The sequence below is a fragment of the Vicugna pacos genome, chromosome 4 (genome assembly GCF_048564905.1).
Source record: "Vicugna pacos chromosome 4, VicPac4, whole genome shotgun sequence".
NCBI classification, from domain to species: domain Eukaryota; kingdom Metazoa; phylum Chordata; class Mammalia; order Artiodactyla; family Camelidae; genus Vicugna; species Vicugna pacos.
The window spans coordinates 10,594,500-10,613,095 of record NC_132990.1 but is presented as its reverse complement, the minus strand read 5'-3'; the positions used below and the strand labels follow the sequence as shown (position 1 = coordinate 10,613,095).

The 18,596-nt window shown below is 37.5% G+C and overlaps 1 pseudogene; it reads left to right on the top strand.

The window, feature by feature from the left end:
- Positions 1–17,756: 17,756 nt before the first annotated feature.
- Positions 17,757–18,190, top strand: LOC140695809 (large ribosomal subunit protein eL29 pseudogene; annotated as a pseudogene).
- Positions 18,191–18,596: the final 406 nt, after the last annotated feature.

Sequence of the window (18,596 nt, the reverse complement as noted above, 5' to 3'; positions counted from 1 at the left end):
TTGAATGAAGCCAACCTTTCAGTTTTAGGTCTTGCAATCACTTTTCCAGATACTTCTGAAACACCTTGAATTCTTTTAGTCAAGTAACAAATAAGGAAGGAAAGAATGAAAGAGAACTACTATGTGATCTTTTGAATGGGAGAGGAAATAGTTTAGAATCTTGGTCTCAAAAGGACAAACATTTATAGGCAACTTGATCCAACTGACATCTGTGAAATACGCAGTCCAATACAAGCAAAACAAACATTATTCTTAGTCTCAAATAGTATATTACCCAATCTAGACAACATTCTCAGTCAAAAGGCACACATTTCAAATGACTGAAATAATAAAAATTATGATTTCAGATCAGTAGTAATCAATATAAGAAAGGAATCTGGGAAACCTCAAAATATTTGGAAATTAAACACACCCTTTTACTTAAAATAATAAACAACATTTGGTGTCAATTCCAACATGTAAAGAGCTTAAAAGTCATCACTCCCACCCTTACAGTAAGAAAAAGTTGGGCAAAATGAAAATCAATGAGTTTTCTTGTACCTCTCAGAAAAATTGCATGTGTAGGACAAATTATCATCTGGAAATTGGGTGAGAGAGGTGAATTCAAAGTGTCCCAGCCGAGTTCTGACCTGGACTAGTAGCCACTGGAACCACAAACTGGTAAGGCTGGCTTAAGAGTGAGACACTCCTGGTGACCCAACACCGGGGATGGGGGTCGGGTGTGGGCACACTTCTGTGGGTTTTATACCCAGGAAATCCACTAGGTCCTCAAAATGAAGATCCCAAAAAGCCATCTCCGGTGGTCTGGCAGAGGAAGGAAAGAGTAATCCTTTGCTCCGAAAGGTCCCCTCTGCAGGAAGGGAGATGTGATTAGCGCCTAATCCCAGAGCCATGGGGAGAGGCGTTCTTCCCATTCCAGTGCCTTGGAGCCATCCTATTTCACCTGAAGTGTGGAGACACTACACAAAAAAATAATCTTTCATGAGAGTCACATGTCAGAAATACAGACCCAACAAAACATGGAGATTTAATTGAGAGATTACATACCGTGCACTCTCCCTCAGATACTGTAGGACAACCAGCAGGGACCTAGTATAAAAATAGTGGACTCTAGCCGAAAATGCTACAAGACACAGGCTCTCTCTGAGGAGGACATGGGGAAGCCCAGCGTCAAGAGGGGAGGGAAAAAAGGACATTAGAAGATTCTGTCTCTGAAATTCACCACTACAGCAAACATTAAACAAAACGCAGTCCTAGCCAGATTAGCACAAATCTTCACATGAGAGCCCCATGAACCTCACTGCGTATAATGCAAAGTAGTATGTATGGCTTTTCAAAAGAAAAAAATTAGGCACACAAAAAGTCAAGAAAAATCATAGTCACACCTAACTCAGATATGACACAGATGTGGGAAGTTAACAGAGAAAATTTTAAGTAACTATGATTAATACATGAGGGACCCTAATAGAAAAAAAAAAAAAAGACAACAGGTGAGCAGCGAGTGTAAGGAAAGAGAGAAATTCTAAGAAAGGATAAGAATATAAATGCCAGAAATCCAGAACACTATAACAAAAATAAAGAATGCCATTATGGGCTTATCAGTGGATTCACTACAGCTGAAGAAATAATCAATGAGCTTGAAGATTTGTTAATAAAAACATCCCAAACTGAAATGCAAAGAGAAAAAAGAATGAAAAAAGATCTAAGATCCAGAAACTATAGGAATTTTCAAAGATATTGTATCCACATTATTGGAATAAAAGAAAAAGTATATTTATACATATATATGAATATATGATATTTAAATAATTATTTTAAAAAATCCAAACTTAATGACAGGTACCAAATCCAAAAAACTATATCCGGTTATATCATCCGGCAATTAAACAGCAGAAAACTGAAGATAAAGAAAAATGCTGAAAGGAGCCAAGAAACAAAGTCACCTATAGAGGAATAAGGACAACAACTATAGCGGACCTCTCATCAGACACTGTGGAACGTTCTGCAAAGCTTGTCAGAGGTGCTCCTGCGAATGCACACTTCCTGGCAGCCACCGCTGTTATGGGGACATTTAAAATACCACTGGGCTTTCTTAGTGTAAAGCCGAAGCCTGTTTCTTCAATAAGCTTTCCCCTGGTCATTGCAAACATCTGATTAGATTCCAGAGTTCTGCAAAAGTTGATTTGGACAATTTTGCCAGCTCATTAACAGCTTACAAGGAGAAGCGGAGCTCTGGAACTCCCTACTCCTCCATTCTGTTTGACACCCTTAAGAAAAGCTGCCTACGCTTGAATGTCTTTGCAGAATGCCTGAATCAATTAATAATTTCTCCAAGTGCAAGTGTTAAGCGAACTGCTCAGTTACAAGGGTTACACAAAGTGTACAGGGAATAATAAACACCTCAAAACATGAAGTTAAAAAGCCCCAGAGGCAAAAGTAATTCATTTTTCATTTCAATCAATCTTAGGGGGAAAAAAAGGTCCTGGCTCAGTTCTGCACTAACAAAACTGCCCTATTTTCCATAATACAGTAATAAGAAAACAAAACTCAAAAAATAAAATTCCAACCTTGAACAGGGGAGAAGACTGCCAGCAGAAACCTAACTTTGTTCCACAGTCCGTTACGCACGCTCGCCAAGACTATCTCTTCCATTGCATTGTGTTCATTCATGGTCAGTCCTCATTATCTTCAGATTCCATATTTGTGAAGTCTCCTAATAGCTAAAATGTATTAGTAACCCCAAAATCAATACATGCAGAGCCATCACAGCCACTCGTGGATCTGTGCAGGGTGGCAAGAAACGTGTTGCCCTTCATAAATGTTTCCAGCCAAGGTTTGACAAGGTGACACTCTCTGTCTTCTTGCTTCAGTTCTTCTACTGTAAATAAATGTCCTTTGCAGAGGGGCTCTGTTTAATGTCATGTTGTTTTGCATTTTTGCGCTTTTGATTGGTGATGCCGCTCTTTGCAATGGACTCCAAACATCGTGCTAAAGGGCTGTCTAGTGTTCCTAAGTGCAACCAGGCCGTGAGGTGCTTGACAGAAACACTGTGTTCAGGCATGAGTTGCAATGCTGTGAGTTCAAGGCTAATGAACCAACAGTAAGGTACATCCAGAAAATGGAGGAGGAAACTCACCAACCTGTATGTGAAGCTGTCCCCCAGAAGTGGTAAAGTAACATCTACAGTGTGTGATACAGCTATGGAGAGTAGGGAAAAGTGGCTAAATGTGTAGATTCATGAGACAATAACTGAATTTTTTTTAAGTATATTTGGATAGAACTGTAGAGGCTGAAAGTCAAAGGAACTCAAGGTCACATCACTGAGGCTCAGGAAAACGTTAAACCCTTCCCTAGGAGGGCTGACTGGCTCTCGTGTTTCAAAAGGTAATATGGTGTGAAAAATGTTAAACTTGCAGGTAAGGCAGGTTCGGCAGATAAAGAGGCTACAATTTTTTTTTTTTTAATATTACCTGCTAAGTGTTATCCAGGAGAGTTACGAGGAAGAGGAGGTCAACTTTGTTTCACAAGGATGTTGGCAACCAAACGTGTATATATTAGTGGTGCTTCAATTGAAAAATATCATGACCACGGGTTTGCAGGAATTTATAACCTTGTATTTCCCCTTGGAGCAATAGCTCAGTATTCATATATTCAGTGTGCATGATGACTTTATGGAACATAATTCCTGCAAATAATGAGAATCAAATGTATATATTTTAGCTGTGATTAAACCTTTGCAATACTCATAATAAAATGACCTCTGTCCTTTAACTAAAAGCTTGGCTTTTTTTTCATGATTAAATCTATTGGATTATGCTAATTGAACCATGTTTCACACTTAAAGGATCATATTTACCACTGTATTCTCTCTTGTCAAATAAAAATGGCCACGTGATTCTTCAGGGCTAAACCATCTACCGTATCGAGAGGTTTCCAGTAACAGAGCAATTGTCTGACTTTACATGGATGGAATCTCACAGATATTTACTACTACTTCAGTGTTTTCAATTCGATTGGGGCAGCACTGAATGAGGTCTGCTAATAAAATCGGGAACAAACCAAAGACGACGCAAGGCTTTGTTGTTATGAATACAAAGGCAAACTCTGACATTGTTCAGCTATCCTAAAAGTTGACACTTCAGATTTTTCAGATACCTATAGAAATGGATGCTCAACCTTGATTTTTACATGCATGTTTTGCTTATTCTGATTTTTTAAAAATAAATGAATAGTTCTGTCTCTTCCAACACAAGGTTGTGACTGACTCCCTTCCTTGACCATTCATCTTGCATTATGTATTTGACTTTCCAATTCTTAACCACTTACAGACCTGTGTCTAAATCAAATCTACTTACCCAAAGTACATTGTCTTCCAGCAAAATTAATCACATATCCAGAAAGACATATTATGTGTCCAGAAATCTCTTTCTCTTCTTCCTGCCACCTCCAGAGAGTCAAAGAATTTTCCCAGCAGAGAGAAGAATGAAGAGAAATGTGTAGATAGAAAAACAGCTTTCAGCTATTGCCCTCCTGCAATTCAGATTTGTCAGGAAACTCCTGAACAGCAGAAGGAAACAGACACATTTGGTTGTAATTCCCTCCAGGACAGTGTTTGCCCAAATAAAATCCAAGTCATGAGAGCAGAGGCTTCCAACTCTTCAAGAAGTGTATCAAGTTAACGGTGAAGATGAATATATCTAGGTCAGTCTTCAAACAGAACATCAGTGGGTCCCAGGAATAGTTTCTCCAGCCAAAGGGGGGAAAGTAACAGAAACCACTTTTTCAGCCTGCTGTGGATAAGTGTTCCTAACGCTTAGAGTATGTCAGAAGAGACAGGAAACGTTCCCTGAGGTCATAGATGTTTATGGGCAGATAAGAGAAAAGACTGGTAGGGAGGAAACAATGGTAGAAGTTACTTTTTATTGTTTCAGTATTACTTTTCAGAAAGGTTTTTTATACTCTTTACATAACAGTGGCTTTTCTACACCAAGTCCTCTACAGTGATGTAATACAACAGTGTGGTTGTAATTTACTTTTGCTAAGTGAACACATGTTACATTATGCCATTCAGAATAACGGACCAGCATAGTCAACGTGATAAGTATTCATACTGACACATGGAAGGATTGAGCATGGCTAAATGCCTTTAGCTGTATTCGCTGGGATTCACCCAGAGACGCAGAACTACTAAGTGTGATCCAGTGGATCATAGGAGTGGGTTAGACCTTTCACGGTCGTGGGAGCTCATTAAGTATCTGGCGTCAGTCTGCTGCATCTGAGTCTGGTGCAAGGTCAGAGGTCAGCAGGGATGGCAGTCGGGAAGGAAAGATGGCCATGGTGTGAGAGAAATCAAGGGCAAAATAGAACCCATGAGGACGAGGGAACCCATGAGAATGAACTTAATCCTGCGTCTGTCTTTCTCTGGAGCACACACTGGTCTCTAGTTGCCTCCAGGTCTTCCATTTGGATGATACAAGTGACCGGCAGAAAAGCTGGTGCACTCCATCATGCAATTGTATGGAAACCGAGCTCAGGGTTTCACAGAACTGCAGGAAGAGACTCTCAGGAGATGCAGGAGGTGGGGTGCAGCCGCTGCCCCTTGCCAGCAGTGTGGGCCAGCACATCAGCACCACGTATGTGAGCTACAGCATCGTCTAACGCTGCACTGACCAATGTGAGACCACTTGATCTCTGCATCACTTCCGCATTGTAGGTCTTGGGCAAATTTCCCAACTTTCACCCGGATTCAGGTTATGGAAGGGAAGTCTGGTAAATGTATTTGCAACTGACCTAAACTGACAGTTAAAAAGCTACCACGATAGCTGTTGGGCCCACATTTTATAATTGGCCATGTTTAGCTTAATTTTCCTTATCTACATTCAATATTCTCAAGATATTATTCAAGAGACTTTGAGTTTGTGTATTTCTGACTCAGTAAAATGTTTGCAGCTATTAATTAAATAAAAAGGTCCCTGCTTACGCTTGCTAAGCCACAAAGGTAAATCTCTTCTAGATATAAAAGTTACTGTCAAATACCACACATGTATCTACATTTGCAAAATCAGAAGTATTTGAGTACACAGTTTAGGGATCGCTTTTTTCATTTTAACATTATGTTATAGGAAATATTTTCCCATGAAAATAAAATTATTTGAAAACATGGCTTAATACTCCCAATATTATTTCATAATCATGCAGCATCATTTTCTTCACTAATTCTGGAAATTTGGCATATCTCCAAGGTTTAAATTATAATCAGTAATGTCATGAACATGTTTGTACACAAACTTTCATAAGAATTTTTTATTATTTCCTTAAAATATATTTCTAACTGTTGAATTACTGGATTACGCAGTCTTGAAAATATTGCTTTTGCCACACTTCTTAATGCCACACTTCTTAAGTGTTTAAGATGGCTTTAAGTATTTCTCTTAATAAATATTACCATCTTGTCAAATGTCGATCAACTTTGAAGGATTAGATTACTTTTAACTCACATAAATGTATATTATACCTTTTTCAAAAATTAGATTAAGCATTCTTAGACTTCTTCCAAATATCACCCATGTATCTTTTTTTTAAAGGGGTTTAAACCACAAAACTGCTATTTATTATCACTTTCTATTCCTAAGAGAAAGGGTAGATTAACACTACAAAGCGCAGGAAGTACATAATTACAGAATGATGAACAATCTTTACCTGTGCAGACTTTTTGACGCCAGCTACATGGAACGCTGAAGTTTTAGAACATAGAAATCTTTGGCTCTCCACTTGACTTGGAAATCTTGATAAAAAGAAGCTAATTTCTTTTTTTTTCTTGTCTTTTTATTTTTTTTAATTAAAAAAAGGGTTATATCTCTTTTAATCTGAATTTGTTGTATGATATCTCAAATTTGTCTGTTCCCTGGGTCTTTATACTATTTATAGGGGTCCTAATATTTTCACATTAGTTCATTTCTTCTTTCAATTTTATTATGTCAGAGTTTTCTAAGTTCTCCATCTAAGATTAGTTTTCAGTAGCTTGACCTTTCTCTTGAAGAATTCTGCATGATGTTCTCATTCACTTGTTGTGCAAGCTTCTGTCATACATGTATGGCTGCACACACACATATATAAACATGACTTCATGAGTGATTTTTGGCATGAAGATAACGTTTTGTTTGGTTTACTTGAATTGAGCTTATTTAATTTTCTTGTTCTGATTCTTTTTTTCATTTTCACCCATACTTAGAAAAACCTTGTCCAATCCAGAAATGACAAAGAGAAAAAAAAAGAAAGAAGGAGAAAGAAAAGGGAGGAAAGTCCATACTTTGGTAACTGTGCATTCTCTTTTTTTAATTCAGTTCTCTGGGGTCTGTGAATTCTACTGTGATGCAGACGAAGGAAACCAGCTGTCTGATTCAAGGGCTGAAGTGAGGAAGCACCAACTTCCTTACCTTCATTATTTAAGTCCTCACGTGTTCACCTGCGTCAACGAGGTAAAACTCGGGCAGAGCAGCAGCTATTTGACTTAGACCAAATTCATCAGGATAGAGTTGGTGAAACTTACTCTCCAATTCTGAAAATATTTTAAAACGTATCTCTTCCCCAACCCACCCCCCCATATTTTACAGATATTTTTAGGTGAGAGACTCTCAATCGGGAACCGCTAATCAAATGCCATGTAACTGCTGTTAGCCCCTTCCATTATGAGACCTCATAAATCCGTCCACAATTTTCTTACACTGAAAAGCCATTGGAAACCTCTAAACAATGGTTTCTCAAACCGCACAATGCAAAGGAAAGGAATGAAGCAATAAAACATGAATTTAGAAACTACAAATCCTTCATTTAAAAGTAATGCACTTTTTTAGTATAAAAGTAGTATACATTTATTATTTTAAAAAAAACTCTAAAAAGATAAAACTCAAAAAAAGAAAAACCTACAGTTCCACTTCCCAACCGAACTATATTTGACATTTTTCAACTGTTTTTATTTATAAATTTTATGTAGATAGGCTCCACATACACACACAAATACTTGTATGTTATATATTGGATTATAAAACCAGGAATGCACACAGTAAAAAAAAAACTGGAAATATCAGTAAATCAGGTACTAATTTAATGTATTTGTTCATATATATACACATATATCAGCATATATTTTATATTGCTCACTCAAACCTTTCATCTCTGTTTAATTATATTATATCCGCCTAATTGAATTTTTTACCAGGACCAGAGTGAGGAGTGCAGCCATGAAATGCAAAGAGTTTTCTGATACCCTGTTCCCAGCTAAACAAAATACTCCGCACATTCTTGATTCTTTAGTTTTCAGTCATCTTTCTGTCTTCTGGAGAATATGTCTTTTAAGTTTTTTGGGTTTGGTTCTTTTTTTTTTTCTCACCAGAAGAATATAAATCTAGCAATTTTCTAAGCACTTACAAATATGAGCATGCATACGTATTTCACTTGCCTTCAAAAAGAAAGACAATTTTAATCAGCTTTTTTTCTGAGATGCTCAAATAAGTTTTCTTAATCTTATAATTCAGTATTCTTTGAAGCATTTGTGCTATAGGCACTACGAGGAACAAATGACGGAAAGGAATTCATTGAGTTAACTCATCACTTTTGCCCAGTGGTAGCAGTACGATGTTGCTGAAAAAAATTAACATAAATGGCACCATGAGAGTCCCAGCAAAACTTGCCTCTCCCTACATACACACGTTACCTAACACATACACCTGTGAGTAATGGGAAGGTCACAGAAAACGTCACTGATGAGTAACTTCACGTGATACTCAAGTGCAGGCCTCGTTACACCAATTTAGAAGCCTTCCTCTGTGGGACACAGAACACTCACAGGACAAGCTGTTCTCTAACATCAAATCGTTGTTTAAATGATTTACTACTCATAAATGCTAGCAGAGATTTCAGCTACAAAGAAGCAGAGTTTCTAAGGTTAAAACAACCCCACAAAACCCTGATAATTAAAACTGGTCTTTGGAAGAGGGATTATCAACAAGCGAAAAGAATAGAAATGAAGAGACAATTAGCCATTGAACTTGGCCTTAGCTTCCTCTCCCCTACCTATGAAACAATAACTAAATTCACGTGAAATTTCATCACCCACCTCTGCAGATTAAGATCTTAGAGGAAGACTCAAGTAGTATCCTGGTTAGAGCAAATTCTCCTAAGAAAATCTTGCAAATATTTTGGGGGACACACCAGAAAAAGATCAACTTTTCTTCTCAAACAAGAATGTGTTCATAGAAAACCTCAATATAAGAATATGTGAAAAGGATTCACATGTAGAATTAAATTATAGAAGTAATAAATTAAGCTCAGGCAAGAGGAAAAGTATGAATATATTATTGAAAACTATTTATTATAGCAAAGAAACATCAGTCTCTTTGTTCACTTTTCTATAATCAAATTTTAAATAAACACTTAACTTCAGATCAGGGAGAGGGATGGACCTAGATTATCCCCATTTCCTTCTATTCCTAAACCCATATCTATTCCTGCCTCTCCCTATCTGTTTATGTACTGAAGGACTGAGGAAAGAATGTGAAAAACAAACAAACAAAACTTAAAGTAGCTAATGTCAAAAACAGAGAAAGAATACTACAGAAGATGTACAAAATAATAATGAAGTAAATCTTGAGAAATTTTAAACAAAGAAAAAAATTCATTTAAAATTGAGTAGTTATAAATTTTCAACACTGCACATTCCATAGTTGGATCAAAAAGCATGGAAGAAGAGAATAAATAGGAAACAGATTGGAAATTGTAGCAATAAAACTCTTAAGTTGAAGAAAGGCTTCTTTGTGAAATCTAGGTATTACAGAGACTTGCTATTTTTACAGAAGATAAACTGACATGTGGAATAACTATTTTTTTCTTTCTCCTTCTGGTTTGTGTTTGTCTTCTTGAATTTTGTTTTCTTGATATTTTGAAAATAAGGAATCCTATAAACACTAGAGCAAAAAAAAATTAATAAGATTTAAGGTTATCTACTAAAGGAAATGTGATTATAATAATTACAGAATTATTCTCTGTAATATTTAATCTTGGCAGATAAGTGAACAATAATTATAAAGTTTTATAGTAAACTAAATGAATGAATCTGCGATTTCTTTCATTATCCAGTTTGTCTCTAACTTATCAAGACAACCGAAAGCCATTTTCAGCCACCCAAAGGCTCAAAGGAATGTCAGCTGTAACTTTTTCCTCAAACACTTAATCAAAATATGATCTAGACAATAAACTGAGTTTCATAGAGACAGTGCGAGGAAAATGGAAGGTGGGCAGTCACTGGACAAACAATAGATTGATAAATGATAGACAGATAGATGGATATAGGGGTAGATAGGTAGGTAGGTAGATAGATAAACAGACAGACAGACAGACAGACAGACAGATAAAAGCGGCCAAAGAGATACTAAGTAACCAAGAGGCAAATGTTAGAATATGCATTCTGGAAAAACAGTTCTGCTAAAAAAAAAAAAGAAGGTAAACTGAATACATACAAGGAGCTAAGGGCTGTCACAAAAAGAGAATTGAAAATCTACATTCCTCCAAAAAACAGGAAACAAAAGGGAATTACAAGGACCCCAGTGCACGCAATAAGCATTCTCCAACCAGCTGCTTGTTTTGTACTTCGCATCACATTGAAGTCAAAGGAAAGCATCTGAGCCTAGCCAATGGCTGTGCTTCAAAGAAACTAGGAAACTTGAAAACACTGCTGTAGACAACAAGGAGACTTACTGCAGAAAGAGGCTAGGAAAACAAAGGGAAAACAAGAAAAAGAGTTTATTGCATATCAGACTAGAGGAAAATCTGGTGTGGAAGTTAAAGAAATCACCAAAGCTGAAAAATACAAGGAAAAAAAAAATAGGGGGAAGATGTGACAGGTGAGGAAATAGGAGGAAGAAAATGAACTTTATGACACAAACTTAGCTGGTTCCTGTGCCTTTTTCTTCCCTATCTATAAAGAATTTAACATTCTCCTCCTAAAGTAAAATGAAACATGGAAATGCAAGGCTATCTAAGATATATACACTTAACATGTTACTGAATACGTCTTGAAATAGCTCTGGCCTGGTGGTTATCACATAGCCCCTTGCTTTGCCGCATAGAAAGTACGGGGGTGTGAAACTGTGTGGACATCTGACACATTTCCTGCTGAATTGCAGTGAACAACACAAATGAATTATATGCGGAGATTACTTTTTTTTTCATTTTTAGTTGCATTTGAAGTGATTTATACAATTATTGCTGTTCTGTTACCTGAATATCATTCTCTGATTGTAGCGGAGCTATTCTGTTGATATTCTGAATTATTTAAGTACAATTTAATATAAAAGAACACAGTCCGGCTAAGAAAGTCACCACAATAAAGACATTAGGAATGAAAATGACAGGAGGAAGCATGAAGTCTATGGAGAAGCGTCTAACTCAAATTCTCTTGCTCTTTGGCTCTGGGTAATTACTTTAACTCTCTAAGTCACTTATAAAACAGACCTAATAACATTAACATCCAAAAAATGCTTAAATGAGATAATGCATACAAAGATTATGAACAGAGCAAATGACAAGCAATCAAGAAATATACTTATTATTATTACATTGCAGTTAATTATCTCTAAGTGTGTATATACAATAGGATTATTTTAAAAATTAAATATCATTAAACATTAGAAGAAACAGAATAGAACATGTATATCTTTTAGTTTTTAGTTCAGAGATGCCTTCAAAAGCATAAACATGAAAGAGAAATAATAATAAAAATAATTTTAAAATATCATCATTAACAATATAAATAATTAACATACTGAGCAATTGTATCTCAGAAACTTCTTAACCAAGAATGGTTACAAAATGTAATTAAGTAAATCAGCCACACACACACACAAATTCAAATGTTCTGGTACCCACTACACCAAATACCTCTAGTGAATGTGTCAGAGCAGCATCAGAAATACTAATGCATAAAACAGAAGTTCATCCAACATCTTGGAGGAAAATGAGTTACTTCTCCCCAAGTGCAGTATCAGTACACACCATCAATTCTGGAAACCACATTATTTGCCTTAAAGATCAAAGGAATTCGTATTTCTTGAAAGATTTACAGTGTTATTTACTTAAAGTATTCATTTAGATTCTAGCCCCTGTAGAATCTGTGACATTTCGATGGTAAAATAAAAATAAATATTGGTTTTTTTTCCTTCTGAAAGATTAAATATGCTTCTTCATTAAATCAATTCTTCCAAAATTCATGCAAATTGGAATGTGGAAAAGGTGTCAAACGATAATATAAAAATACACAGCTTGCATAGCTAGGAATTATTCGGCCTCCCACTGATTTCTCACCAGGCTGCCCAGTCAACCTTATTTCCACTCAGTCTCGGCTTTTGCTCACCCTCCACAACTTCCATTTTAATCGTCTCAGGAGGCAGCCTTGGTTTAGTAGGAAAAAAACAGGTAACATGAAATCATGTAGATGTTATTTTTGTTAGCATTTCCCTCTCCTAAACGTTCTGTGCTCCTGAGAATGTCACTACCTCCCGGCTGGAGTTCCGTCACTATTTTTCTCACGCCCAGCTCACAGATGGCAAGGTGTGGTTATTAAGGGCACAGCCTCTGGGAATGGTCTGCCACTAACAAACCTGTAAATTTAAAGAGTGAGTTAAACTCTCTGAGCCCCAGGGCAAACATCTAGGAAAGGAGGTTAAGGATAATCTTTATTGCATGTGATTTTCTGTGGATTAAATAAAATTAATCCATCTAATGCTCTTACCTGAGCTCCTGGCCCCCACCCCCCGAATAATCTATAAACATTAGTTAGTATTAATGTAAGGTTTTTATACTCAATAAATGAAATATTAATTCCATTCTCCACTTTTCTCTCATTTATCCCAGAATATGTGGGAGAGACACTCCCATCAGTTTTCGGTGTTACCATTCCATTGCCTTCCACTTGCTCCAGAGCTCAGAATCCTGTGCTTCTCATTCACTTTTATGCCCCCTGCCTCACACACAGAGGCCAATAAACACCTGCTAATTGTCACTCTTCCATTATCTTATTGGGCACTTTTGAGTCATTCTGCTTACATACATCAGTTATTATTCTAACATCTCTGTAACTTCATGAGAGTTATCATATCTTCAAAGTATGTTCATTCTCTATCATCTTTAGAGAACTCTAACCAAAATGATAGTTAAATAAATTTTGTTGACTAACTGGTTAGCAAATGAGTATTCTTTTAATAATTCCTAGGAGTACTTGAAAGAAACCCTATTTGCTTTCTCAAATATTTTGTAATTTTACTTTCCAATGATTAAATTTATTTCATGGGAGCCACTTCACATCAAAACGCTGAAAGAATTTGATTGTTCATCTCAGATAAAAAGAAAATTATATATGTTAATAAATTATGTGAGATATAAATTTTTAAGTAATAAGGTAATTATTTAAAGCAAAGTAGAAGCATTAGAAATTCTATTTAGGATCTAGTTTGGCAATTTAATCTATATTTCACCTTTTGCTTAGGATGGCTAAGAAGTCAGGAAACTTGCTATCTGGTGGGATGCACTTATGCTCATTGAACCTTTTTCTCTCATTATTCCCCATGAAAAGGCTTTTCTTTTTTGTTCTGCCTTCTTATTTCCTCACACTTTCCAACTTTCCTACCCTTGCTCATGTGCACTTCTTTCCTCACATTGAATCAGATGTGAAGTGTCAACAACTTATGCTGTCCCGAAAAGACCTCTAGAGAAAAGGGATTAACGTGAAACAACATAATAATTTGCCTTAATTCTTACAGTAAAATTTATTTATTGTCTCATTATAGCATGGCCCTCCCCTAGGCTATCTGGTCCAGCCACGTTGAGCAGGGCAGGACAAAGCCGGCAGGACAACTTGCACGCACACAACTTTTCATTAAAAGGAGGCATCTTAGGAAAATGTTTCCATGTTCTGCAAATTTGACTAGGCTTCCTTGGATTTTGATTAAGAAATGCTGGCATCTGTACTGTAACTTTAAAAAGTTATTATTTTCTGCAGTAGCTGGATGGAGCTAGTTATCATACCAATGATAATTTAGAAATACACTATTTGAATCAAATACATTCTTAAAAATGTAAACATAATTTGTGAAAGCTGACATTGGAAAGTTGGTGGTAGGGACACTATCTACAGTATCATAATTACTTTTCTTTAAAACTCAGTGAATTATTATTCCCATAAAGAGAATCTGGCATATGACATACACATACATATGTATGTACATATGTATGTGTGTGTGTATATATATATATATATATATATACACACACACATATATATAAATATACACACATACATATATATATATACACACACACATATATATATATATATATATATATATAGTAGGGCATGTAGTATTGATTTTTTTTAAAAAAAGATCAAAAACCCACCAACACAAAGTTTATTTTCCAGTCATGGAGTAACCTTAAACAAAATCAATACATTTCATAATACATTGGAAGATGGAAAGGTCCACGAAGAAAAACAAAACAAGGAAGGAAGGATACGGAATGATGGGGGTAGCAATTTTAAACAAGATGATATAGAAGTTCCCGGTGAACCATGGACAACTGTGCAAAATGTAAAGGCTGTGAGGGTGGTGAGAATTTGGGTGTCTTGAAGAAGAATGTCACAGGTAGAGGGAAGAATATGTCCATGGCTGGAGCACGTATGAACTGTTTGTACAAAGAAAAAGGCTCATGTATTGGAGGAGAATAAATATGGTGAAAGGCAAGAGGACAGTAATTGAAGATGAGATCGGAATTTGAAGGGAGTCCAAACTGTGGTGACCTGTAGACCATTGAAAGGACTTCAGCTTTTACTTCTGAATGAGTAAGGGGGTTTCTGGAGAGTTTTCCAAAGAAGGAAATGATTTCTCTAACTTTCCAAGGGGTTTCTCTGGCTGCTTTACTGAGGGCAGACTGTAATAGTACAAGAGTGGAAGCAGAAAGCCAGCAGGGCGTTACAGCAGTGACACAAGCAGGAAGGTGACCTCCGGTGGCCCAGCCACTGCACGCACATCCCAGGCAGCAGGAAGTAAGAACTGGGAGGTGGTCATGCCTCTTTAACTTTTGAGTGAATTTTATCACAAGACAGCAGCACAAGAAGAGGAAGAGTAGTAAATCATGATGAGGTGATTAGAAGTAGTGAAAACTTACCCCCAAACTTACAAGAACGGCTGCTTAGCTACGACAACCAGTGGGATGGGGGATCGTGCCATTTTAACTGACTCTCATGAAGTGTGGTGACCAGTCAGGGCACAGACTTGGAAGAGATCCAGGCAACAGACATCAGCCCATACTTCTGTGTCCCTCAGGAAGGGCTTTCTAGTTTCTTTTCTCAGAGCAAGAAGGGGCATAAAATTTCACAGCATAAATTGAAGATTTTGTATTTAGCCAAATGTGAGTGATTCAGATGGGGAATTAAAGAGAGCTAGCCTTCTTAATGAAATACAGCTCTCAGGACGCAGCCTGCAAACTGACTCTATAAACAAATGTCCTTTTCTATAGTGACAGCTGCCAAGTTGTCAAAAGCAGAAAGCCACTCATCAGAATTCCTGTCGACAAACGTTACTCAGTATCTGATAATTTTGTCCCCTTATAAAAAAATGTTTCCTTGCCCACCTCCTATAGACTTCATAGCCGCACCAACATTGTAATAAGAAGTAACAAAGCTGACTCCATATTAGATCTGTTCCTTTAGCTCTAACTCTGCCATTTCCTGTGCTTAGTCATGCTGGCTCTGCACCTTTTCTAAAAGATTGCCATCTATAGCCTGAAATATATAAGAAAGCCCATTCCCAAGGCTCTGACCTTTAAGGGTATAACACTTTTCCATTCATATAGAGATCAAACATTGCAGAACAGAGAATAGCATTCGTCTTGTGACAGGTTTATAGGAACATCATGACCTGACCTACATGGACAGCTGCAAAAACAAAGGATCTCAGCAACAAGAAGTTTGCAACAATCAACCACACCACCCCCTTTTCAGTATTAAATGAGCCTGAATTCTGACCTGGGAAAGATGGCTCTCCAGGACATCAGTCTGCCATCTTCTTGGTCTGCTGGCTTTCTGAATAAAGTCATTATTCCTTGCCCCAACACCTCATTGGCCAGTTTACTGGCCTGTTGTGCAGCGAGCAGTAACAATATCTAAAAAGCAGACTGTCATATGGGCCTGCCAAGCTCACATCTATACCTACCTAAGTCTATAGATAGGGTATGTGTTGAATTTCACTAAAATCCTCTGGTCTTTCTGGGAACATCAAAGAAGAGAGGAGAGGAGGAGCTAATTTTATTTGGATCTCTTCCCTATTATTGTCATTAACAGCCTCATTGATAGAGTCCTATTATCTCTTAGAGTAATGCTGTAGGTAAGTTTAATTAAACATATTCTCCCATATTGTAGCTACTTTCTAGACTGCCCTTTACTCCCAGAGACACACTATACCCCCAAACCCAAAGCTGAAAACCCCAAAGCCCCAAATTAACATGGGGGACTTCCTAATGTATAAGAGGAATTTTTACAACTTTTACTGTCCCCTCACTTTCCAACTGTTCAACCTGAAGAAAAAAGTTAATTGTTTTGTCATTAAAAGCAGCATGTAAAATTATGTTTTGGTTTTCTTCCTGAATTTAATGGTATTGGATGACCTTTCTTGAAATAATTAAATAATGCTATAAAGAAGAAAAAAATGTAATTGTCCCTTCAACTCATAGATAAATATTATGAACATCTGGGTTCTTTCCCATCTTTAAAAAAAAAATCTATCCTTGTTGATAGAATTTTTTTTCTGGATTTCTCTGGCAAATACATTCAGGCTTCTGTGTCTGAAGTTTCACTGGGTACCTCATGACACATGACTTAATATCTTGCTTAAGAAAAAGCTTTGAACTCTATGTTCCCTCAGACATTCATTTGTGCTTTTGAAAGTGAATTGTAGTCTGAAAAAAATAACCCAGAAAGCCTGAAGGATGAAACCCTATTTCTCCAAAAGAGGCAAGAGCTCAAAGCTCAGCAGCAAATCAAAGCAGTGATTTTTCCCTGTGGTTTCTGAGGTTCCCTGTGCTTTAAATGTGCACCTCTAGGGAAGACCCGCCTTCAGCCATTAAGGCTGTGGCTTATGTAATAACTTTAAAACTGTGACAGAAATGAATTAGCCCCAATTATTATTCACTGTTTAATTCCCTGTTGATCAAATGTAAACAGAGGGTGTGTTAAAGACAAAAGTAGTCTCAGTCTAAGCAGGTGGTTTGAAACATCTCAACTGTTACCTGCTGGCTATCAGAACACACTCGAAAAAGTTGTGGTCTTATAGTTTGGGGAAAAGTTCTGAATCTAGTTTTAAAAAGAACCCCCAGGAGATTCTGATACAGCTCAGACACAGAATCGCTCTCGGGAGACACAGTTTTCATCTAATTAGATTAGCTTTATAGTTCTATGTTCTCATGTTCTTTCTCAGTGCAGTGAATTTTTGAGCCCAGTTTTTGATGCACAGATACCTAAACACGTTAACATGTTTCACACAACAGGCAATAGGATCTTTTTTTCGGCATGAGGAATGTACAGCAAATGTCAGGGAAGACCTAGGACTCAGGCAGCGAAAATGTTTCATAGAGCAGGCATTTTGAAAGTGCATGTTCTGGCTCTTTCTCTTCCAGCCCCAGGCGATTCGGGATCTCCTGGCTCCGGTACAGGCATGGCCAAGTCAAAGAACCACACCACACACAACCAGTCCCCAAAATGGCACAGAAATGGCATCAGAAAACCTGAATCACAATGACATGAATCTCTTAAGGGGGCGGACCCCAAGCTCCTGAGGAACACCTGCTTTGCCAAGAAGCACAAGAAGAAGGGCGCGCCAAGGCCACGAGTGCATGGGCTGAGGCTGTCAAGGCTCTCGGAAAGCCCAAGGAGGCCAAGCCCAAGATCCCAAAGGGCAGCAGCCGCAAGCTCAGTCCACTTGCCTGCATTGCTCACCCCAAGCTCGGGAAACGTGCTCGTGCCTGCATCGCCAAGGGTCTCAGGCTCTGTTGGACAAAGGCCAAGGACAAGGCTCAGACCAAGGCCACAGCTGCAGCTCCGGCTCAGTCTCCCAAAGGCACCCAGGCCCCCACAAAGGCTCCAGAGTAGAGGCTTTCATCTGTTGACATGAGGATGTAAGGACTAGTGTGACCCCTGGGCAGTCGTCTGCATGGGGCACATGTCTACCTGTGCTGTTTGTACAAATAAACCTGAGGCAGGAAAAAAAAAAGTGCATGTTCTGGGCTCTATTTCCAGAGATGCTAATTCTGTAGACATTGACTTGGTAATTTGCAATTTCAATAAATATCCAGGGGATCCTTATGTAATATTTCTTCTGGAAACACTCAATTACAGAATACTCTTCACTTTGGGGGATTAATCTAAGATGATTAGGAAGCATGCTCTATTTATTGTTAATATTTAGTTAAAAATTATTTGAAAAAAACAGTCAAATAATAACACTGCACTCTGGTTTTTAGAATATCTATTGTCATGTCAATTCAGTTCTTTGCAC